At 35.6% G+C, this 24,690-nt stretch overlaps 1 long non-coding RNA gene across 2 annotated transcripts; it reads left to right on the top strand.

Moving 5' to 3' along the window:
- The first annotated feature begins 1,363 nt into the window (after window positions 1-1,363).
- On the top strand, window positions 1,364-21,138 carry LOC148957018 (uncharacterized). 2 transcript variants are annotated; one of them, XR_016141687.1, is made up of 4 exons: window positions 1,364-1,529; window positions 11,830-11,912; window positions 15,410-15,548; window positions 20,988-21,138. It is a non-coding gene; the product is annotated as an uncharacterized LOC148957018 (long non-coding RNA). The 2 variants fall into 2 exon arrangements; XR_016141686.1 differs by having other exon boundaries at window positions 15,410-15,544.
- Window positions 21,139-24,690: the final 3,552 nt, after the last annotated feature.

The raw sequence follows: 24,690 nt of genomic DNA on the forward strand, positions 1-24,690 counted from the left end.
AAAAATTTGTAACTCACCTCCATCCGCTCTGTGTAATGCAGAATCCTATTTGTATCGGTGAGGCATCTTTACCACGAGTATAAAATTCTACCGTTGGCAGGAATATGCGTATTCTATAATGCTCTTTTTATGTTTAAATATTTAGCTTCGGAGTTACCATCATGTTTTTCAGGAATATTTAGTCTTGCGTCTACTATTCACGATCATTTGACATGATCTTCTCAGTTGGTGCGAAAACCATCTATGGTCACGTCTAGGTCTAGGTTTTCAATTTGCCATGTTGTTCCGTTATTTTGGGAGAGTTTGCCAAAGGATTTGAGGAATGTTGGGGGTTTGCAGGAATTTCGTAAGTTGCTAAAGAACCATTGTTTTGATGTGTGTATTTTGAATGGATTATTCTATGCCAATTAAATTAAGTTTTTGAGGAGGGTTTAGTTGCAGCTGAGTATGATTATAATTATTATGATTTTGTTAGGTGTTGTTTGAAGGTTCGTTGGTTTTTGGGTCCGGTAAGTTGAACTCTAATTATTTTTTTTTTGTTTTTTTTTTTATTTATTGGAGGATTTTCTCCCGCGCAAGCATGCTTCAGAGAATCGATGATGTATGTATATATTTTTTTTTTAATAAACCCAATGTTACTTTTTTGTTTTTCAAATATCAATGAAAAACTTCTAATAAACATGATTAATTTCTCAGTTACTTGCAATTTATGGTTCTAAAAAGCTTTTAATTCAGAATAATGGATGTCATTTTGAGCGGCTCAGTAGAAATGTTTTAATGCAACCGTTAAACCGTTGTGACCCATAAACTTGTAGCAAAACACGGTGGAAATTTGATGGATTACACAAAAACTGCTGGTTTTCCGTGAAATCGCATTAGTGGGTCGTTTAGTCTTTGTAAAGATTACTTTACATTGGCTAGGTAGGCCTATTAAACCGGTTTGCATAAGGTCCGTCAAAACGTAGACTTATTGTCGAAGCATTGTTTTTAGTAGACCAACACTGGGCCATTTCATACTTCATTTCAAGTAGCTTATATTGTGGAATGGCTATGGAAAATCACGACAACCCTTTATTACTTCTTGCGGTTTAGAAAGTCCTTGCAGTCGTCAGCCGGCTTTAATAACGTTCTATCAATTACCACCTTGTTTAGTATAATTCTAATTTGACATGTTAATTCCTAATTATACAAATATTCCCCATGAAAAACCACTATTTGCCATTAAATTTGCCACTATTTGCTACTAAATTGCCATTATTAGAAAGTTATTTTTCCTACATTTAACATTTTATACAAAATAATAATAAACATAGAATTTTGACATTATTGGCATATTTTTGTAGAGTTTAGTATCAAACCATGCTTTTCCTGATTAAGTTGTGTCCAAAAGTCTTATATTCAGACTTTTGGACACAACTTCATCAGGAAAAGCAGCAAGGCTTCTTCTGCTCTCTAATAGCCTATATCTATATTTCACAGACATGGCTTTAACAGACAATGATACTCAGCTGGTAGACCCTGGTCAACAAGTAAGTTAACAAAAGACTTGCTTTTTTTTCAGGGTACATTCTGTGTTTAAGTTAGAAAAATTCTTGTGTTTGGGCTCTTCTGAAGGGAAAACCATCACAGCAAAAAGCACTAGTAGCCTAACATTTGATCTCCAGTCATCATAATTTTTCAATCAGTAGGCTAGTTGATAAATTTTTAGTGGGTCATATAATTTATCTAAGATGAAAGTGAAAATGGGTAATTTTCTAGGTGGCACTATAATTTAGCTAGGATGAAAGTGAAAACATCATTTGATGCTTGTTTTTATGCTCTCATAATTCAATAATTGCTTCTGTTGCAAATTGCATCTTGAGCCCTTAGCAGGACCCCAAAGGTATTTTATACAAATTATAAGAGCACAAAAAAGCATCAAATGATGTTTTCACTTTCATTCTAGCTAATTTATAGTGCTACCTAAAAATTTACCTGAAAATGTCATCTGATGCCTTTTTTGGTAAATTTTTTGTTATTCATATTATTGGCTTATGAATAAAGTAAACAGGTAAATTTTTACCAGATCTTATTATTGACTTACAACTAATGTGAATATACCACTTGCTAAATGCCTTTTTTTATGCTCTTTACAAGTATAATAATAATTTTTGTCATAGGCTAAATGAATTTTACCCCCACCCCTATTTATACCAATTTGGGTGTATATTTGCACATTAGGGGGGGGGGTAAAGTTTAAACTTACCTCCCGTTTACATCAGAAATAAAATATACCCCCACCTTCCTAATATGCAAATATTTACCCTGAATTGGTATATATAAGGGTGGGGGTAAAATTCATTTCCAACAAAAATGATGGTAAATTTCTACCAAATCATATTATTGAGTTAGGAATAAAGTGAATACACCATTTGATGCCTTTTTTATGCTGATTACAAATATAATAGCCTAACCATTTCTATCAGAAATGAATTTCAGCACCCCCCCCCCAAATATGCCAATTCAGGGTTAGGTCAGGTTGTAGAAATATATACCCTGAATTGGCATATATAGGGGGGCTGAAATTCATTTCTGATAGAAATGATTACTATATTTGTAATCAGCATAAAAAATGGCATCAAGTGGTATATTCAATTTATGCATAAATCAATAATATGATTTGGTAGAAATTTACCAAGTATTATACTTGTAAAGAGCATAAAAAAGGCATAACCAATATATGATAAACCATATGGCATAACCATAAAAAAAGGCAAAAGTCAATAATATGATTTGGTAAAAATTTACCAGTAAACATACCCCTTGATGCCTTTTTTTATGCTCTTTCCAAATATAATAATCATTTTTGTCAGAAATGAATTTTACCCCCACCCCTATATATACCAATTCAGGCTGTATGTTTGTACATTAAGGGGGGTTGGGGGGAAAGTTTAAACTTACCTCTCATTTACTAAAGAAATAAAATTTACCCCCACCCCTCTAATGTGCAGATATATACCCTGAATTGGCATAGATAGGCAGGGGCATCCCAAGACTCATTTCATTGGAGGGGCAATCTTTGTAAATTTTACCAAATTACTACCTGATTTATGCTGAATTTTCTGCAGAAATTAAGATTTTTGCTAAATTTTGGGCAATTTTGCTGAAATTTTTGCCCTTGGCAAAAATTTTACCAAATGCCAAAAATGTTGGAGGTGTGGCTTGTCCCTCCCTGCCCCCCCTGGGATGCCCCTTTATATAGGGGGGGTGGTAAAATTAATTTCTGACAAAAATGATTATTATATTTGAAAAGAGCATAAAAAAGGCATCAAATGTTATGTTTACCTTATTCATAATTCAATAATATGAATAACCAAAAATTTACCCCTTTTTTATGCTCTTTCATAAGTCAGTAATTGCTTCAGGGGCTAATTGTATCTTGAGCCCTTAAAGGGGCCCCAAAGGTATTTTATATGAATTATGAAAGACTATAAAAAAAAGGATCAAATGAAGTTTTGACTTTCATCCTAGCTAAATTATATGGCCCACTACAAATTCACCATGAACTTTGCTTTGACAGCATCATTTGACAATTTTAACTTTGCCCTTAGCTGTTCCAGAGATTTCACATATATGCCCCTTGGAAAAAATGGGATGTGCTTGTTGTCTTTTGATTTAGTTTAATATCCCTAAAACATACCCTGAAGATCCAGCATAATACCCATGAGTTTACCTGGGATATTGCATAAACAGCTTTTTGATTGTTTATCTGGATACATGTAGCTTAGACCCCAAAGCCACGCCCAAAATCAGCGGTACGCCGCCGAGCTTACATATGCGCGCTGACGCCACCATTTTTTTTTTCTTTTTTGGTTATTGATATTGACCTCCGGGCTTCAACCGTCATCCCGGCTAATCTGTTTCTTAAAAATAAATACTGTCATCTTGGGCTCGCCGTGTATATCAGTTCATAGGAAGGAGAAGAAGAAATTTTTCTTGAAACAAAAATTCTACCTTCCACTTTAAAATTCTGTTCATTTTTCTTTCTGATTTTTTGGATGAAAAGAGGTAGGTAAAAGAGCATTAGGCAATTCAGGATGTTGTCATAGGTAGCGCAATCAAGATGTCTAAGTAAAGAACAATGTTGGCATAATGTATTATTTTTTTTTTTTTTCCTTACCAGGGCAATTCATATCAAAGGAGTTGTCGTAGAAACTTCAAAAAGGGCTCATTCAATTGGAAATTGGAATAACTAGTGCCCTTTTTAATAGTTGAAAGTGATTGGAAGACAGCTAACACCCCTTCATTGCCCACCCTTTCCCCAAACACATCCAATCAGAATTTTAAGATAGCCATTTTGTTCAGAGTACTGATTTCCAGAGAGAAAATATGTTTTTTGAGGAGGTTACTCCCCCACAACCCTTAGGGCAAGGATTTTGTAGTTATGCCCTGGAGGTATATAAGAACAATGTTGGCACAATGTATTATTTGTTATTTTTTCCTTTAGACCAGGGCAAACAAATTTGTTTGCAAATGTTATCAAGTTTTCCATTTCAGGTCAACTAGAGGAGGTATGCAAATAAATTAAACACTATTATTTGTGTCCAGATTTTTATAAGGGTCTATGTTGTTAAATTTTGCTGAAAATTGTTTTCCAGCATACAAATAGCAGGCCAAACTATAAATTCTTAAAATAACGAAAAAATTTAAAGTATGATTTTCTTTTTCCCTGAAAAAACTATTTCAATATAAAACAAACAGAAATTAATTTAAAAAACTGCTTCCAAAAAATAAGTTTTTTCAAAGAAAAGTAAAGAGCTCCTTTAAACCAAAAATGAGCAAATTAAAGTCAAATAATCTACCAAGCGTGAAACTACCACAAATCAGCATCAATAATAAATGAAACCCAAAACAAACAGAAATTACAATAAATAACCAAGTCAAACTCAAAACGAGCAGAAATTAACATAAGTTGGGCTCAAAACCCCTATGCCTTCCCAAGGCCAGAACATAATTTGTACTTTACTGACAAAAATACAAATGAATATGTGATGAAAAATACAAGTGATGATAGTGATGTCAAACATGGCAGACACCTATCAATACATCTCTTAAATAGTGAAAAATTAACACGGACAAAGTGAGCCTACTCCATCAAAAAGTGACATTCAAGACTAAGTTTAATTTAAAAGTTAAACTCACCATCAAAGTATTTCTGGACATTTTAACCATCATAAATATCTAGCTTGCGTGAAGCAGTGTTGCCGGCTCAAAACAAGTTAGAACAGCGTTGCCAGCGCAATGCCGCCAAACAGACTTCGCGAGAGCCCAAAAAAAGGGACCAATAAGTGCGCGACATGTGATGAGAACTTGCATGAGGATTCATGTGCTATGAACTGTGATGGCTGTGGCCTCTGGATATGCATTGACTGTCTAGAAATGTCAGAGGCAGAGTACTCTCTACTGACTAAAATGACACGACAAGTTGGCTGTGAGTGGAAATGCCCACTTTGCAAAAGTAACCCTCAAGTGGCGAGGGGGGCATCTTTGAACGATATTCAGAAGATTATGGATAAGAATCTCAAACCATTCTGGTCTGCTCTTAGTGCTGTAAAGGTACTGGACACTAAAGTTAAAGATGCAGTGAAAGAAGCATTTGCCAAACTAAGAGACCAGCTAACCACTGATATCGATAACCGCTTTAGTGGTGTTGAAAGTCGGTTGGCTACTATCAAACAGTGCACCTCATTTGACCAGGCAGCAATTCAGAGATTAGTTGAGTTGGAGATTTGGACATTGAAAAATGATCTTGAGGTGCAGCTTAAAACTAAAGTTAGACACGTGATTGCAGACGACAGGGACCGGCAGCGCCGAAAGCTTAATAGTGTTGTCTTTAGTGTCCCCCCTCAGACAAGTGATGAACTGTACATCAAGAGATACCTTGCAAGTGATTATGGGCTGCCAAACGTGAGTATCTCAAAAGTCCGTTGTCTGAGTAATCTGCAAACCCAAGGACAAGCTGCAACCACCAGCACCGGAAACAAGCCTGTTCCTATAATGTTCTCGGTCCCTGAATTTAAGACTAAGAAACAAATCCTTCAAAAGTCTTATGAAAGAAAAGGGTCAGATACGATCTAGTTCCGTAATGATGTCTCAAAGACTGACCGCGAGAAAAGAGCAAAGTTATACGAGGAGTTGCAGGCTAGACGAGCACAAGGCGAAACCAATTTGGTTATCCAAGGCAACGCTATAGTTGCAAAAAACGTGCCGACTCGTGCAGTCCCGCCGGCTGCAATGGAACTCTAGAAGATATACCAAGTGAAGTAACTTATGTAAATAGTCAGTTAGGTGGTAGTGATTTTCGAAGTACAGTGTATACAAGTGATAATTATAGTGATGCAAACCCAGAGACTTCTATGTCTTCTTATGGACTTAGTACAGATGCAGGCAACAGTCATTGCAAGAAAATTACTGGACTTAGTGTGGGGTTTAGCAATGTTGATTGCCTAACCTCGAAATTTCAGGAGGTCAGATGTGTCCTCTCCGCAAATGAGGCTGATATGTATGCGTTCTGTGAGATTAAACCAAAGCGAACCTCCCTACCCCTGGGAAAATCCCAGATACAGATTTCCGGATACAGACTGATGACAAACTTATTGATGGATGGTGGCAGAAGAATTGCCATATATGTATGAGAAACGATTCAGGTAGGCACTATTGATATTACGTCAGAATATGAGCCATGTGTAGAACAAATTTTGATATCTATTAACCTACCTGGGGGTCCCATTATACTTGGTTGTTTTTACAGAAGTCCCACCTTGACAAGTCTGGAGAACTCACTCTCGGCTATATGCCGGTCTATTGATGGTGCTGCTCAAAACTGTAAGAATCTAGTCATAGTTGGCAACTTTAACTTACCTATGATTGAGTGGACTGAGTGGTACGGCCACACAAGTAACGCGGTTACGCAGTCTTTTCTTGACTGCTTAGAAGCACACTCACTGTTCCAGGCAGTGACATTCCCGACCAGATATCGAGAGGGACAGAATCCTTCACTCCTTGATCTCGTTTTGGTAAATGATCCTGAGTCACTCATTGATATAGAATCGCAACCCCCATTTTGAAATAGTGATCACATAGCTATAAAATGCCAATTTTGATTGTACCCACAGACATCAAATCTATCCAGACATGTGTATACAAACTACAATCAAATCAGTCAGTGCAATTGGTCATTTGTCGAAACGATGGAGGTAGAGGACACGTGGGAGAAAATGAAAAATATGTTGTTAGACACCGTCAGTAGAAATACAACTACCACGTGGAGATGAAAACCGAAAACTCTTCCCTTTATGACCAGAGAAATGAAAACTGCAAGGAACAAGAAGAAGAAACTGTCAAAGCTCATAAATCAGGACCCCCACAGAACGGACTACCTGGTGAAGTTCAAAGCCGCAAGGAACAAAGTTCGAGCCCTGTCCAGAGAACTGATAGATAAATACGAGGAGGCCATTGCATCAACCTCAAAAACCAATCCCAAGAAGTTCTGGAAATTTGCCTCAGCACATAAGCCTGGTAGACACACGGTTTCGGAGCTGGTTTGTAGTGGAGCCCAGTCAAACGACCCCCAAGAAAGTGCTGATGCCTTGAACCACCAGTTTACATCAGTCTTCACACCTACAGACATAGCCCCCCTGCCAACCCCACCATGCTACGAGATCACCACTCAAATGCCACCCATAAGAGTGGATCAGGCTGAGCTCAAATCTTGGCTTAAAAAGTTTAATCCAAATAAGTCTGTTGGGCCAGATGGCATACATCCACGACTCTTAAAGGAAGCTCATTCCCAACTACCAATGCCCCTCTCAAGACTCTTCCAGAAATCTATTGACACTAAAGTCATACCAATGGACTGGAAAGTAGCCCATATCTCGCCAATACATAAAGGAGGAGACAAGAGCAAAGCTTGTAGTTATTGGCCAATCAGTATTACGTCTGCTGTTGGGAAAATCCTAGAAGGTATTGTCAACACTGCCGTTCTTAGACATTTGATCACAAATAACCTTCTATCGAAACAACAACATGGTTTCCGACCAGGCAGATCAGTCGAAACCAATCTGATTGACTCGTATAATTACATAACTGAGCTCCTCGACCAAGGTCTCCCAGTGGATATGGTCTTGCTAGAGTTTGCTAAAGCCTTCGATAAAGTCTGCCATCAAAGGCTTCATTTGAAACTGAAGGCAATTGGAATTCAAGAGGGAGTGGTGGACTGGATCACGTCTTTCCTAATGAGAAGAAAGCAGCAGGTCAGAGTTTATGGTGAAGGTGGCAGAGCTTACTACTCCAAAATAGCTGAGGTCTTAAGCGGGGTTCCTCAAGGAACAGTTTTGGGACCTACACTCTTCAATGTATATATTAATGACGCTCCAAGAACCGTTACAAGCAAGCTTAGCCTGTACGCCGACAACTCAAAGCCCATTGGTCCTGTCAGAACTCAGCAAGGTGTGACCTCAATACAGTCAGATCTTGACAGCTTTGGCGAATGAGCCAAGATATGGAGGCTCGAGTTTAATATTGAAAAGTGCAAGGTTCTCCATTTTGGAAGAAATAACCCACGATGGCAATACTCGATGTCAGCAAATGCGGTGTGAGACAGCCACTCTCTGAGAGTCCCTCTGAAAGAGATCTGGGGGTCATTGTAGACAAAGACCTTAATTTCAACTGCCACACCCGAGCTGCAGTAGCAAAGGCAAACCAAACTCTCGGTCTCATCAAACATACAATGACAAGTAGATCCCTGCAATAATCACAAAACTTTACAAGAGCCTGGTGAGACCAAGATTAGAATTTGGAATGTGTGTCGCCACGCCAATTAATAAAACAGACCAGATGGCTCTCGAGTCTGTCCAAAGACGGGCGTCAAAATGCGTAAAGGGGCTCAGAGACAAAGAGTATGAATGCCGACTGCAGAGCCTCAAGCTACCAACTCTGACATACCGTCAGCAAAGAGGTGATATGATAATGACCTACAAACTGCTCAAGTCTGACGACAAGGACCTCTTTCAGCCTGCCCAGTTGTCAAGAACCAGGGGTCATTCAGCAAAGCTTTTTCGGAAGCGTGCTAATACAAGGAAGAGGAACCATTTATTCTCCAACCGCATCATAAGCCTCTGGAATTATCTGAGCAAAACAACAGTGAGTTCACCATCTGTTGACAGTTTCAAAGCCAATCTCGATAAGGAATGGGAGACTAAACTATGGCTAATGCAATGGAATGAAGCTGATGTCCTTCGGTCCTATCATCACTAACTGGCGTACACTGGACTCGTCCATATTGCTAGCAAGTGCGATTTAAGGTAATTTAAGGTAATATGCATTGTCAGTTCAATATACATATACTGATATTTAGTAATCAAAATGTTAATATTATTTGATTTATTAAAGTTATAAAAGTAAAAACATTTATGTTTTTTCAGTAAAGTGAAAATTATGTTCTGGCCTTGGGAAGGCATAGGGTTTTTGAGCCCAACTTATGTTAATTTCTGCTCGTTTTGAGTTTGACTCAGTTATTTATTGTTATTTTTGTTCGTTTTGGGTTTCATTTATTTATCAATGCTGATTTGCGGTAGTTTCCCGCTTGGTAGATTATGTAGAGCTAGCATAGACATATATCTATAGAAATGAATTACATTTTTTGCACAGTTAGCAGAGCACACTGAAGTTGAAGTAGCCTTAAACTTTGTCTTGAAACGTTATATATTGACCACTTCTTTCAGAAAAGAATTTCAGAGGGTTATTCTGTGTTGATAAGAAAAGAGGGTAAAGGTGCAGTTTAGTTCCTCCTGTAGTGTAGTGCGCAGGAGCCCTATGGTGAAGGTGCAGGTGTGTTCTCCCTTATAAAACAACTTATTTCAGCAGATGCAAAGAAAAAGCCCATTTGCAGCATTCTGTGGGACCCCAAGGTCCAGTACTAGTATCAGATCCCGCGAGTGGCAGTTTACGCTCGTCAAGTTCTGGCTGTACCGGCCACATGTGCTGCAGCTAAACGGCTTCTTAGCACGACAGGACTGATAGTGACTGCAAAAAGATCAATGGCTCCAGGCAGAGTGAACAAACTGACTTTTGTTACATCAATTGTAACTGAAGTGATGTAACCGCTGATTTAAAATTGTTGGTGTTGTTAACACATGGTATCTGATTTGTATACAGCGTTTTTTGGTATTGTTATTTGTTTTTTTTTCGCTTCCTTTTCGTATGTATTTGATGAATATGAGAAGTTTGAACTTCAAACTTTGAAAGTTATACACACATTAGCCCAAATCATTAAGAAGAAGGAAATGACTAAACACGGGATTTTATAGGAACAATGCGATGTTAAACATAAACACAACATAGGTTTCCCTGGGTCTAGTGGCTAAAAATGAGAATTCTACTTGGTGAACATTGAGAATTCGACGGTGAACATAAACACTTTCCTCAAGGCCCAAAAAATTCTTGTTTTGTCATATTGTTCTTGTATGTTTTTAGCCAACCATTTAAAAATGCTTACTAAAATCGAGGTTGAACGTGCTTGGTGAAGTGGAATTTTTATTATTTTTTTTATTTAGAAAAATCGGGGCGCCGCAACAAAATTTGCGGCACGCCTGGGGGGGCGCCGCCGCCGATACTGAATCACACATTCGCCGCCGTCATTTTGGCGCGGCGCGGCTTCGGGGACTATTGTAGCTTATTTGGATTTAGCTTTATATCTCTCTTGTCTCTCCCTGAAAGTGTCAACTTAATACCCTGTTCCATAATGAACAGGGAACAACCTGAAAGCATAGGTTGGCTGGCCCCCAACCCCCCATTGCACTTCCTGGCTGAAGGGCCACGAAACGGAGATCAGCACCGCCGGTTTGGACCTTAAGGGTCTAGTGCTGCATCCTTTACCTTTTTTTTACCTTTACCTGTTCCATAATGAGACATTGCATCTCTATAGATGTTGGATAATAATTTGCTTATATACAAACAATTGAAGAATCTTTGTTTTGAATTTAAATAAATCCTACTTTTGCCTAAAATCCTACTCAAATTTCTTAAAATTGTGTGTTTCAAAAATTAGAACCAAAGATTATTAGACTCAAACTAAAATTAAGAAAAATATTTTTATCCAAAGTTTAGACAGATAGACCATTTCTGAAACCTTTGAAATAGGGTAGGAGTAGAGAGCAGAGCTTGAAAACAACTTCCTAGAACATAATTTTCAACTCTGAGTTAATTACCAAGGGTATTATACTTATAACTCAACCCTTTCCCATTATAGCAAAAAGCCTATTGTTTGAAATTTTACCAAAGTGTTGGTTCATTACATTCAGCAATCATCTATATATTTAATTTTCAGAGTTGCTTGCTGTTTAAATTTTTTCTATAGCTGTTGTTATAAACGGACTTTGGCTAAAAAGTAAGTATAAAAGGAATTCCAACCAACAAAATCAATTAACTTTTGGATATAGTTTAGGCCCCCAGCTGAAATTTGTTTTCTTTACAAATCTTATCAAAACTAAGAAAGGCCTGCATAATCCAAGCATCCACAGAAACAGACCTGTTTTCTTTAGTATATACCTTTATGGTACTATATGGCTTATTTTTCAGTTTTCATTGTCATTTTACTTGATTTGGGAAAAGATGGCTCCAATCTTGCCCCCTCCCCTAGGAACTTGGTGAAATTAAGCCACTGAGCTTAGGGCTATATTCAGACATAAGTAGAGAAAGGGTAAGGACGCAGTTAAACTGAATTATATTAACAGTGAATAAAAGTTAATTGTCATTTTCTTTTTTCAAAATAAATTTTTATTTTCTTTTTAGGATCTTCAAGTTGTGTTGGTGGACTTTGGAAACTTTACAAAACTGCACGATGGACTTGATGATTATTATGATGAGAGAGTTAGGTTAGTTCCTTTAGAATTTTAAATTGTCCTCAGTTACATTTATAACACAAAGGTAGTTTCATAAACCACATTGTCCTGCCATAAAAAACGAATATGAAGAAATAAATATAAATATATATATATATATATATATATATATATATATATATATATATATATATATATATATATATATATATATATATATATATATATATATATATATATATATATATATATATATATATTATCAGTGGTCTCAATTCACGAAAATGCAGGAGGGGGATGTATTTTTGAATATTTAGTAGTTGGCAATTTTGATTTTGCTGTTTTTCAGTTTTTTCAGTGAAAGTACAAAAAAAGCATGTTTTGATGGCAAAACCAAAAAAAAGTATATTTTGAAATCCAAGGGGAGTTTGTATCCCCACCACCTTCCCCCAGTTGACATCACTGGTGGATACACACATTATTTAAGTACTGTGCTGAGAAAGGAAAAGAAACAGAAATGAAAAAAGTTACATAAGCTTGAATCTAGGGCAGAAAAGATTAACATGAAGAACAGTGAAATGCCAAAAGCAAAACTTACAAAATAAAAGAGTTTTCTGTGATGAGTTTTGATTGCTTATTTTCAAACAATTAGTGGTAGCAAACTGTAAATAAGGAACAACCAAATTAGCAACCAAAAACCAAATTTTGATAATAATGTATGTACATGTATATAGGAATTGGCTTTTCTTTGCAATTCTGAGTGTATAAAGCTTATTAAGTTTTTATTTACCCATCAAAGATTACAAGCCTATAGAACTGTTAGCTCAGTAAAACATTCTGCAAGTTGTATATGATTTTAACCCATAACAGAACATATGGGTAAATGTTCCTGTGCTACAATGTGTGAGGAACGCCTAAGGGTGTTAAATTGAATTTACAATGAATTTTGAAGAGATTCCTGAAGTAGTAAATTCAGCTGATCAAAATGGCGTATCTGCAATACCCCAGGAACAACTGGGGTTGTTAAGTTAAAAGTTATAACTTATAACAGAAGCAGGAATCCTATACCATCTGCTTCTTAAATTGCAGAAGTCCAATCTCCACCAGAATTTAGAAAATAATAAAAAGATTTAATTGATAAGTTAATGGTTTCAATATTATGTTTAAGTTTTAACCAAAGTCTTGTATATAAAGTAAAGAGACACTACTCAAAATTTTAGAAATTCAAGTCTGAGGTTCTACTTTGGTTTCATGGTTGCTTTGGCTTTTCTTTACTATTTCATCTGTAAATTTAGTTTGATAACCATTGCAGAATAATATGCCTTCAAATACAAGGCTTCAGAATCTAGATACCCAGAGGAACAAGTTCTAACAACTCTATCAACCAATGAAACAACAACTCCTTTCTTTACTGAAACTGGGTATTATGAGTCGAAGTTTAGATAACATTATTATTTTGTTTCCTATACATTGAGAAAAGCAACCAATTTTCTCCTTTTGCTAATAAATCACCCAAAAAAGGGAACTTTTTCTCCTCCAACTTGAATGTGAACTTTAAGTTTTATTGAACAAATTTAAACAACCAAGAAATAGATTTAGACTCAGATCCGTGTCTGTATATATGTAAAATGTCATCAGTGAACCTATCTTGGATATAAGGAACTAGACAGAAACTTTGAATGGTGGACATCTCAGTGCAATTAAAAACAGATTGTCCAAAAGAGGACTTAGAGCAGCACTGATAGGGCAAACCAAGAACCTGCTGACGAAATTCGCCTCTAAAACCAAAATAAGCTGAATTTTACCAATGGACTGTTGGTTTGGCTGTGGGGGCTCCTTCGAATCCTCTTTTGGCTAATCTGTTTATGGGTCTTTTACCCTTTTTTTTTAATTTTACTACCCGGGTTGTAAACAGTAATGAGCAAAAACAAACTACTTGCACACAGGTGAAAAAGACATCACATAGACGGGAGGAAAAAACTGGATTCAGGGATCCTTCACCAATCCTTTATTCATAAAATTCAAGAAAGCAGCCCCATTCTCCTTGTTTAACATCTACAGTTTTTTCTGTGAGGTTGGGGGGGGAGGGGGTGGGAGGGGCTTATGAACGAATTATTATTCTTCTGGTTGAGTCTATCATGGACTACTGAGAGGATTTGTTAATTGTCTGGTTTTGAAAACACAAGAACTTATTTCGAAATAGTATTTCATAAAAGGGAGTGCACAAGAAAGGCTGAGTGTTTTGAATTCAACATGAATGAACCAAATTCAACATGAATTCAACATGAACCGAATTCAACACGAATGACTGTTTTTACTGCTACAAAGGCTAAAGAACTTACTAAAAAATAAAAGTTTTTTTTATATACAATGAGTAAAGTAATAATTTTAAGTTTCGGCCTCCATTTAATTACTATTATGGTATTTTGCATAACAGACTTTAAGGTCAGGGATCCATCAACATGCTCCTGATGATAGCCTACTCCACAGACTTAAAAAAATCTGTCCTACTTTTTATATAACTTCTTTGATGATTTGCTGAATTTGCTGGATTATCTGTGACTTATCTGATATAATGTTGAAACAAATGTGCAAAAGTAGACACAAAAAAGTAAAAAAAAATACAGAAGCAGATTATACTTGCAGGCAAGGCTGTATCCAGGGGGGGGGGATTCAACCCCCCCCCCCCCCCCGAAATGTTTGTCTGACTCGTAAAAATAAAACAAAATGGACTTAAACGAATTTTGTATTCGGTTTTTAGTTTTTTTGTGTGTAAACCTTCCCCCCCCCAAAAAAAAAAAAAATTTTTTTAGTAAAACCTCCTCAGAAAAAAAATCCTGGGTACGGCCTTGCCTGAAAGATCAAATAATATTCTGTAGAAGGATATCTACTTTTAATTTTGGGTTTGACCAAGTGGGTTTTATCAGTTTGATCTCAAAGTTTGCATTTTAATATTAGAAAGATTCTATTCCCTATTTGAATATCAAAACTTCTTATTTGATTGACAAGTACATTAGGTCAGTATCAGAAAATTTTCAAATTTCATAGTCTACTTTTCTGAACTTTCTGGGAGTGTTGGGAGAACATGTGAGACCGTGTTCCCCTGAAAGTGTTTTATCATGTATTTTGGGGACAAATGTAAGTTTTAAGCCCATTTTATAGATATTTCTAAACTATTTCCTGGTTTGCATATTTCAGAATAATAAAGGGTAGAGGTAATCCCAATGTTCCCCTCTTTGCTTGTAGGTATGGTCAGCTGCTGTGCATTCAGTTTTTACATTCCTTAGGCCCAGCTTATTACCTTAGGGGGGTATCACCAGGCTATTCTAAAATTGGGAAGAATATGATACCTTAACAGTGTATTGTTTAATCAAGTCTTGGGGTTTTGTATCCATTTCAATATATTTGCAGACAGTTTACTAAGGGTAATATTGGACCCAACTAGGTGGGAAATTAGTGAGTTTGCTGAACCTTCAATTCGAAATATATTCTGCTTCTTTCTTAGTTCTAATATAAGATGTTTATTTCAGAGAGAGTGAACGCCTCGATGCTTTACATAAAGGCCATTCGGAAGCTACTATAGAAATGTTTTTAATACTGATGTTCAGCTCGTCGGCAGCACTGATCATATTGATAGCATGGATGAAGATACATTACCGGTCTTATTGAGTAATACCTCTTTAATTGTTACTATAGCCTATTGTTACTTTAATTGTTATAATAGAAATGTTTTTAATACTGATTTTCAGCCTGATTGCAGGACAGTTCATATTGATAGAATGGAGGAAGAGACATTACAGGTCTTATCGAGTAATACGTCTTTAATTGTTAGTATAGCCTATTGTTACTTTAATTGTTACTATAGAAATGTTTTTAATACTGATTTTCAGCTTGATTGCAGGAAAATTCATATTGATAGCATGGTGGAAGAGGTCATTACAGGACATTACAGGTCTTATCGGGTAATACCTCTTTAATTGTTACCATAGCCTGATAAGTTCTTTCTTAACCAAGCTTTATTGTTAGCAGACAGATTAAGTCTGCTTACAACATAGTATATTTAGCACACTAAAGTATTATTAAATATTCATAGTATTCTTAAGTCATGTTAAGTTTTTTTATCCTTCTTCAAAGATTTGTTACATAATCTAATAGCTATTATCAAAAATGGTTCTATAAGCCCAACAAAGTAATTTATTTATTCTTATATTGTTGTTGAATTATTGTTATTGTTATTAATATTGCTATTTATTAATTTTTAATCATTAATTATCAATATTACAAATAATATTGTTATTAAATATTACGCTTAAATATTTATAATTTAGTAATTTACTATATGCAAACAGCAAAACAAAGTGTAACAAACCCAATCAAATATAAAAATACACGCTTGATGAATGGACTCTGTCCAAAGCTTCGGAGATGGTATGACAGAGTGAGATGAAATTTAGGCTTAAAATTCAAATTCTTGGGATTTTACTATTTCGCTTAAATTTTTCATTTTGGTCTTTCAGGATTCCCCCTTCACTTTAATGTAAAAGTCAGTAAAAGAATATACAAGATGGACATGTAGAATCCATCAAAATCGACCCAAAGTGCCCCCCCCCCTGTGAAAATCAGAATAGATTGGATTTGAAATGTATTTTTAGTATTACCCCCATCTGCCTGTATGTTTGTTCTATAAAACAAAAATACTGAAAAATATATTCAACCCCATACACTTGAAGAAAATCTGCTTACACTACACTAACCTGATCTCCTAAGGCTCAAAGGTGAGTACACCTGTAAAGGTGAGAAAAATGGTTTTGATTGCAAATTTCTCAGCTATAAACGTTATGTATCTTTTTTTTTTTTTTTTTTTTTTTTTTTTTTTTTTTTTAACAATTCACTTTGTTTGCTTATGACATGCTGTATTTACTGCTGCCACAGTAAAACAGTGGTATGGAAATAAATAATAGTAGAAAATAATAGAAATGATTGGTGTTTTTCTTGTTTAAAACTCGTGGGCTTATCAGTCAAGACTTTAGCTCTTTTCTTATTTTTGTGTGCTAAAGTGGAGTGTTGATTTTTGACAGTGTTGATGCAGTTTATACGTTTTTTTAGTAGCTCTTTGGATTCAAAGCGCTGAATTACCCTGGTTTATGTTTTGAGTTCATTTTCTCTTTGTGAAGGTGTTGGCAACCAGGCTTTTACCTGAATGGGGTAGTCTGTTTGGATTTAGGTGCGTTTATTTTAAGAGTATAGTGAGTAGGTATGGCATTATTTTGAGTTCAATACTCTTTGTGAAGGTGTTGGCAACCAGGCTTTTACCGGAATGGGGTATTCTGTTTTGTTTTAGCTTTTAGGTGCTTTTTTTTTTGTTGAGTATTGTGAGTAAGTATGGCATTATTTTGAGTTCAATACTCTTTGTGAAGGTGTTGGCAACCAGGCTTTTACCGGAATTGGGTAAACTGTTTAGTTTTAGGTGCTTTTTTTGAAAAGTATAGTGAGTAGGTATGGCATTATTTTGAGTTAAATACTCTTTGTTAAGGTGTCGGCAACCAGGCTTTTACCGGAATGGGGTAGTCTGTTTGGTTTTAGGTGCTTTAAAAAATTATTTTGAAGATTAGAGTGGGTAGGTATGGCATTATCACCTTACATTCAAATAGGCAGCTGTTAATAGTTTCTTTTTTATGTTGCAGGATCTTCAAAACGGGGACTAGGGGTTAGTCCTGTTGCATTAGGGATTTGATAAGAGAAAGTTTACAAATTGAGGCCACTTGAGCATGCACAGATTCTGTGATGCATTCTTAATGAAATTTGGAGAAAAATGGGAATAATTTCAATTTAGTATTATTTTCTCTGGCTTCTGATAAATACAGGTGATGGTTATATTTTCAAAAAAAAAATATTTAAATTAGTATCATCAGCATGCAGATAAATTTTTCAAGCAAATGGAAGGATGATTCCAAATCTATTGCAAGCACTATACTATGGTTTTATGCATTTCATTTTATTAAAGCCCCAAGGACCAAGTTTATGGTACAGGCATAGAGCTGTGCTGACAAGGTAGACAAGCCACTTGGGACATGCACCAGATTGCACCAGACATGCACCAGATTGAGTTTCTTTACCTTAAACTGATCTGTCTGTATGTGCAGACATATTGGGAAAAGAATTACTATGTATCCGTTAAAACGCTGGCGTACCTCTTGATTTGAATGCAAAGCTTCTTATGGGATAGCAACAGGAGGTGGCATTTAAATGGAGATGCCTACTTGGGAAGTTTCCAAAGAATCATCAGCTACAAATATATCTATATTCTTATATTTCAAAAATAATATTTGATTATCTTTTTCGTAATTTCCTCACATGGTCTCGATTTTATTTCTCTTCCCGTCTACCCCTTGTTGTTTTGTCAGCTGTATGTTTGCTTCTCTTTTCTCTGATGAGCTCATATTTATTGTTTTGTTTGTCAATTAATTGCTTTGCTTGTTATTTTGTTGAGGTCAAGCACATTTGGCCTCACAGAGTAAGATTGCCTTTAAGCTACAAGATCTTATACAAGTATATTGCTAATAAACTGAAAGGTTTATCTGGTTAATCTGCGTGTAACTTGTACTAAACCGAGATAGAGTTGCAGGAAAAGATATAGAGGAAAATGGAAAAGTTTGTGATACCTTGGATGTGAGGTAAGAATTGTTTTGTGAGGAAGAATTAGTGACAGTGCTAAAATGATTAAAAAATAGTAAAGCTCCAGGTGCTGATAGTGTGGTTAATGAGTTTCTTAAATATGCGGCTCTGAGGTTAGAAATAAGTTAATGAAGATTATGAATATGATCTTTGAAGAAGGGGAAGTACCTAGCGATTTTAGGAAAACCTTAATTAAACCATTGTACAAGAAAGATGACAAGAGTGAGTGTGGTAATTATCGAGGTATTAGTCTGATCTCTCTAGGTAGCAAATTACTTAGTTTTTAGACTGAGAGATGCTGTAGACAAAGTTATAAGAGAAGATCAGTGCGATTTTAGAAAAGGTAGAGGATGTGTCGACCAAGTTTTTACTCTTAGGTTAATAATTGAGAAGTGCCTGAGTTATCAAACATTTTTAGTCCACAGTTTTATAGATTATGAGCAAGCGTTCGATTATGTTGATAGAAGAGCTTTAGCGAAGATCTTATCCTTGTATGGTATACCAGACAAATACATTATAGTGATTAGTGCTATGTCCGAGAATAACACTGCTGCGGTTAAGGTAGGAAAGGAGGTTAGCAGCTGGTTTCGCACTAAATCAGGATTTAATCAGGGTTGTGTTCAATCCCCGTTTATATGGATCATTTTGATGGATTTTCTCTTAAGCAGCACAGAAAAGGCAATGGGAGACCACGGAATCATATAAGGAGGAAAAACTCTCCTGGACATAGATTATGCTGATGATTTAAACATCCTATATGAAAGTGTGAGCAAAATGCATGAACTTTTAGAGGTTTAGCGAGTTCAGGGAGCTAATATTGGTTTAAAAATTAATGTTAAGAAGGCTAAGTCACTAAGGCTAGGAATGAGTGAAGATGAAAAGGTGACGTAGGGTAATGAAAAGATTGATCAGGTGGGCAGATTAACTTACCTTGGTAGTATTATTAGTAAAGACAGTGGGTGCAGTGAAGATGTTAGAAATAGAATAGCCAAGACTTAGGGTGTTTTTCCACAGTTAGAAAAAAGTTTGGAAGAATAGGAAGATAAGTCTGCAAACCCAGATCAGAATTTTGGGAGCTACAGTGATGACAGTGTTCAAATATGGCTCTGAAGCATGGGCGCTATGAAAAGGGGATGCATATTTGCTAGATGTTTTCCAGAGAAATTGACTAGGGATTGTTCTGGGTATTGGACTGACTGACCGTATTTCAAAGAGTCAACTGTACGAAAACTGTGGTTCAATTCCGTTTTCAAGGGCTGTAATAACGGAAAGGTTGAGATGGCTAGGGCACGTTTTGCGGATGAAGGGTGACAGATTGCCGAAGATTGTCCTTTCCGGCGAACCATCTAGGGGTTGGGTGGGAGGGTCGTCCGCGGTTGGGTGGGAGGATGTCAGAAAGAAATATTTAATGGGAATAAGAACTTCCTGGGAGGGTGTAAAGAGAGAAGCTTTGAATAGATGTGGATGGAGGACGAGCGTGCATATCTGTGTTGGCCTCAGGTGGCTTGGTGCTGCGATGAGTTGTTAGTAGTAGTAGTAGTTCATATATTTGATCGATTCGTTTTTGTTTTTTCTGTTGTTATACTACATAAACTCAGCCTTTTCCCCTGCTCCCTCCTACTCCAAGCTCAGCTTTTCCCCCTGCTCCCTCCAACTCCATGTAAATTTTGTCAGTTTTAGGTTTATTTCCCTTTTCTCTTGTCAACACATTTTATTGTTTTGCTTAGTCGATTAGTTCTTACCCGATAATAGTTGGCTTCATAAACCCTGCTATCTGTCAATTCGTGTGTAGCTATTTCTCATAACGTAAAAAATAATTTCTATCTGCTTTCAAGGTAGTTTTTTCTTTTCTTTAATGGTATTGGCTTGGGAGATCCAATAAACTTCTTATTTAGTAACATTGAACAGCAGTACAAATATTGCCCAAAAGATGAGATATAAAGGACAACATTATGCATAAAGCTTTTGTTGAAGGCCAAACTTTATTATTATTATTTTTTTTTTTTTTTTTTTTTGATAAAAACATGTCCAAAACAAGTTCTTATTTTTTTTTATAGAAAAAATCTTTTTAAATATATTATGTTTAGCGGCCAAACTCCAAAGAGAATTTACGTTTGCTTATTTTTCTTTTCTTTTTTCTTTAACTTCTGTATTTGTGTCACTGTTATTAATATTTTGACTATTGTAGTAATTATATACCTATTTGCTAAAATTGACTATATTTAATTACTGTAATATATTACACGATTGTAATTGATACAAGTCAAAACTATAAAGAAGTTTGACATAATATATTATAGTTTAAAATAAGAAAACTATGCAGGCAATAACTGGATAATTACAGTTACTATAAGTAACTATATATTATAATATTATAATTGACACTATTGTAATAATTAAAATTCTTAGTAACGCTCAATTTTCTTCTTACAGTTTGTAACATTTATTTGGATGTGGTTAATTCCAATTGTTCTTAGCATCAATAGCCAGTTTTGGAGATTTGTGTTTTGTTGGTTCCTATTCTCATGCGTTACCTTGCTAGTTGTAAGAAAGGCATTAGAAAAGCCTTTGCATGGAGCGACCCCCAGGTAAGATATTTCCTCAAGTTTGTATAACTGAAAGGGGAGGGCATTACAGGGTAGGAGAAGACGATATATTAATAAGTGTACTGTTATAAGGGCTTATAGACATATTAATAGGGTATAGAGTATATATGCATTATTAACACCTTTGTAAACACGAAACTGAAGCTTTTTACTTTATTATGTGTCTTTTCTGGAAATTTGTCCCAAACTTTAAATAAATCCAGAAGAGGAGGGAAAAAGATATTTTATATCTTTATTTATGTATATATTTTATATATAAATATATATATATATATATATATATATATATATATATATATATATATATATATATATATATATATATATATATATATATATATATATATATATATATATATATATATATATATATATATATATATATATATATATATATATATATTTATATAGGGGAAAAAGCTATTTTATAGGGGAAAGGATTTTTGGTAGAATCAAGTTATTGGATTGAAACAGAACTTTAAAAATAATTTCCTAAAGGATTTTGGTCTGCTTTCAATAGCTGGGAATATTTTCTCAGCCAGGAAATGTTTACAGGAACAAATAAAACATTTCTTCTAACGTAGACAAAGTTATTTTAGGCTTTAAAGTTCTTTTTCTTAAATTAAAATTCTTTCAAATTTTTTAAAATCCTCTTTTCATTAAAATTCTGTTTATCAGCCTTCTTAACAAGGGGTGCCCACAAGTTCCCCAAAACAACCAAAAACTCAAACCAAAGTTCAACCGCAACGTTATGGCAACTGTTTTTTGTATCCAAAAAGGTGTATTGGTGATGGAGCTCATGTAGCCGAGAACAATAATTACTATATATTCTTGTGTTGAAGCTTCGCCTGCCGAAGGAGATAGAAGAAGAAGAAGATTCAAACAGAAGAAGGGAATGCTCTCTTCTGGAATTGCTCTGATACCCGACTTGACTTCAATCTTTTCCGTTAAAGAAGTACCTAGGGGATGGCGTTTCCAAACTGATGGATAGCTAAAAAAAACGTCTCAACTTACTAAAAAATTCATTCAGGACCAATTTAAAACGCAACTTTCGAGTCAAGCTAATTATCTCTGTTTGAATTATGCACTATCAAAAAGCTGTTCACTAATGAGCAAAAATTTAAAATGTCTTTTTCTTGGTAACCTTTCTGTTGATATAATAATAATAATATATTGCGAAAACAGGCTTGCGCCTCTATCTACAAAAATTTAAATAATCAAATGCTTTATCACTATAATGTTTGTCAATTTTGTTCTTAAATGCATTGACTGAATCTGAATTAACAGTGTCTGATGGTAGTGTATTCCACTCGGAGACAATGCGGTTGCTGAATGCCCATCTCCCAACATCTCTTCTGAAACTTTCTTCAGTTAGTTTAAACTCGTGACCTCTCAGGTTATTATTCTTGAATGTTATTATCTCTTCTGGAGGGATGTTATCGTAGTATCTGTTGCATATTTTGTATACTTCAATAAGATCTCCTCTCAAAAGCGGTATGAGAGGCTTGGGAGCAACAGTTTTTTCAAGCGGTCTTGGTATGATAAGTCTCTAAGTGATGGAAAAAATTTAGTAGCCCTACTTTTTATTTTTTCTATTGTATTGATGTCTTTTTGAAAAAAATGGTCTGGTTGTTGTATGACCGTGCTCGATCATTTGTCTCACCAACGATTTGAAGAATGTAGAAAACAGTGTTGAGTCAGTAAGAGAGAAATTTCTTTAAATAATTCCCAAGACTTGTGATGACTTAGACATGATTAACTCGTAGTGCTTGGTGAAAGTCATATCACTGTCTATTGTCACTCCCAGGTCTCGAGCTTCTTCTTGTATAGGTATCTGTTGTCCTTCAAAGCAGTAGTGCCGAGAAATATGTTTTGGGCCTAGCCAAATGTGACAACTTTTTTCTGTATTCACTTCCATGCTCCATTTTTTCATCCATTCTGCTATTTTGTTTAAGTCTTGCTGTAGTATTTCTGTATCTTCAAAGCTTGTTATTGCGGGAAAGATTTTCGTGTCATCTGCATAAAGCAGTATCTCTGAATCTATGTTATTTGGGAGAACATTTATGTAAACATTGAACAGTAAAGGCACCAGAACACTACCTTGAACTACTCCCCTTGTGACTTTTGTCTCATTGCTGCTAAGATATCCCTCCAGTTTCACTCGCTGAGATCTTCCTTTTAGAAAGTTGAGAACCCACTTTAGAATAGTATCGCCAACACCGATAGACTGTAGTTTTCGAAGAAGTTGACTTTGTAAGACTTTATCAAAAGCTTTTCTGAGATCTAAGTATAAAATATCTACCTGCATCCTACTATCCATATATTTTCTCCAGGTGTTTGTAGCGACAAGTAGCTGGCTTTCTGCTGATCTTTTCTTGAGGAATCCAAACTCTGCGGGTGAAATGAGGCTCCTTTGGAGTAGGTACTGTAATATATTATCCTGGAGTAAAGATTCTAGCATTTTGCATGTGATACAGGTTATACTGATAGGTCTGTAGTTACTTGGATCTGATTTGCTTTCATGTTTGAAGAGGGGCATTGCCGCTGCTTGCTTCCATTTATCAGGCAGGTTCCCTATTTGTAGCAACTTGATAAAATTGTAGTGCAATGGCGCTGCACTTTCTTGTGTCAGCTCTTTGAGCACTCTAGGATGTAGGTCATCTGGACCTTCTGATTTGTAAGGGTTTAGATTTTTTATTTTTTTGTAGACCATTTGTATTGTCAGTTTTATTTCTTCAAATTTTAATACGACTAGTGGCTAACATTCCTCTTGACTTTTATCTTTGTCAATCTCTGTTGTGAAAAATGTGGAAAACTGCTGATTTAGTAGGTTGGCTTTAGTTTCGCAACTTATAATCATCTCTAAGTAAATTGTAGCGTGGTCCGATTTTCCAACAGGAGGACCTATAGTAAGTTCTTTTATTAGTTCCGTATTACTGCATAGGACTAGGTCCAGTAGTGTTGGCTTGTCGCTTCCTCGGATTCTTTTTGGTTTTTTAATAAGCTGTTCTAGGTAATTATCGTTCACTATCTTCAGAAATTCCCTCTGTGAGGGTGACCCGCTATGCTCTAGGACGTGAGGAAGGTCCCAATCTATGCTAGGGTAATTGAAATCTCCAATTATGAGAGTTGGTTCTGTTAATCTTTGACATATAACGTGAATATCTTTAAAGAGTGCTTGGTCATTCACGGCTGTGCTATTTGGACTTCTATATATTACAGCCAAATTTAGAGTTGCTTGGTTTGTGTTTGATATCTGAAGCCAAATGATTTACTGTCCATTTGTTTTTGATGACACTTTATGGATTGATAAATTGTCTAAGGCGTAGCAAATAATTCCCCGGCCTTCTTCTTGATCTCTGTTCTAGGTGTATCTATTTTATCCGTTGATGGCCAACTCTGGTAAAGTTGGGAGATATCGACAGTGTTTAAGCTTAGCTTCGACCACTGCTACTATGTCTGGGTTCTTTGCTGCCATTTCTACTTTTAATTCTGATAATTTGTTTGGTAGTGAATCAGCATTTAAATAT

The sequence above is a fragment of the Artemia sp. Qi Xiang Cuo genome, chromosome 1 (assembly GCF_049724085.1).
Source record: "Artemia sp. Qi Xiang Cuo chromosome 1, ASM4972408v1, whole genome shotgun sequence".
Classification (NCBI taxonomy): Eukaryota; Metazoa; Arthropoda; class Branchiopoda; order Anostraca; family Artemiidae; genus Artemia; species Artemia sp. Qi Xiang Cuo.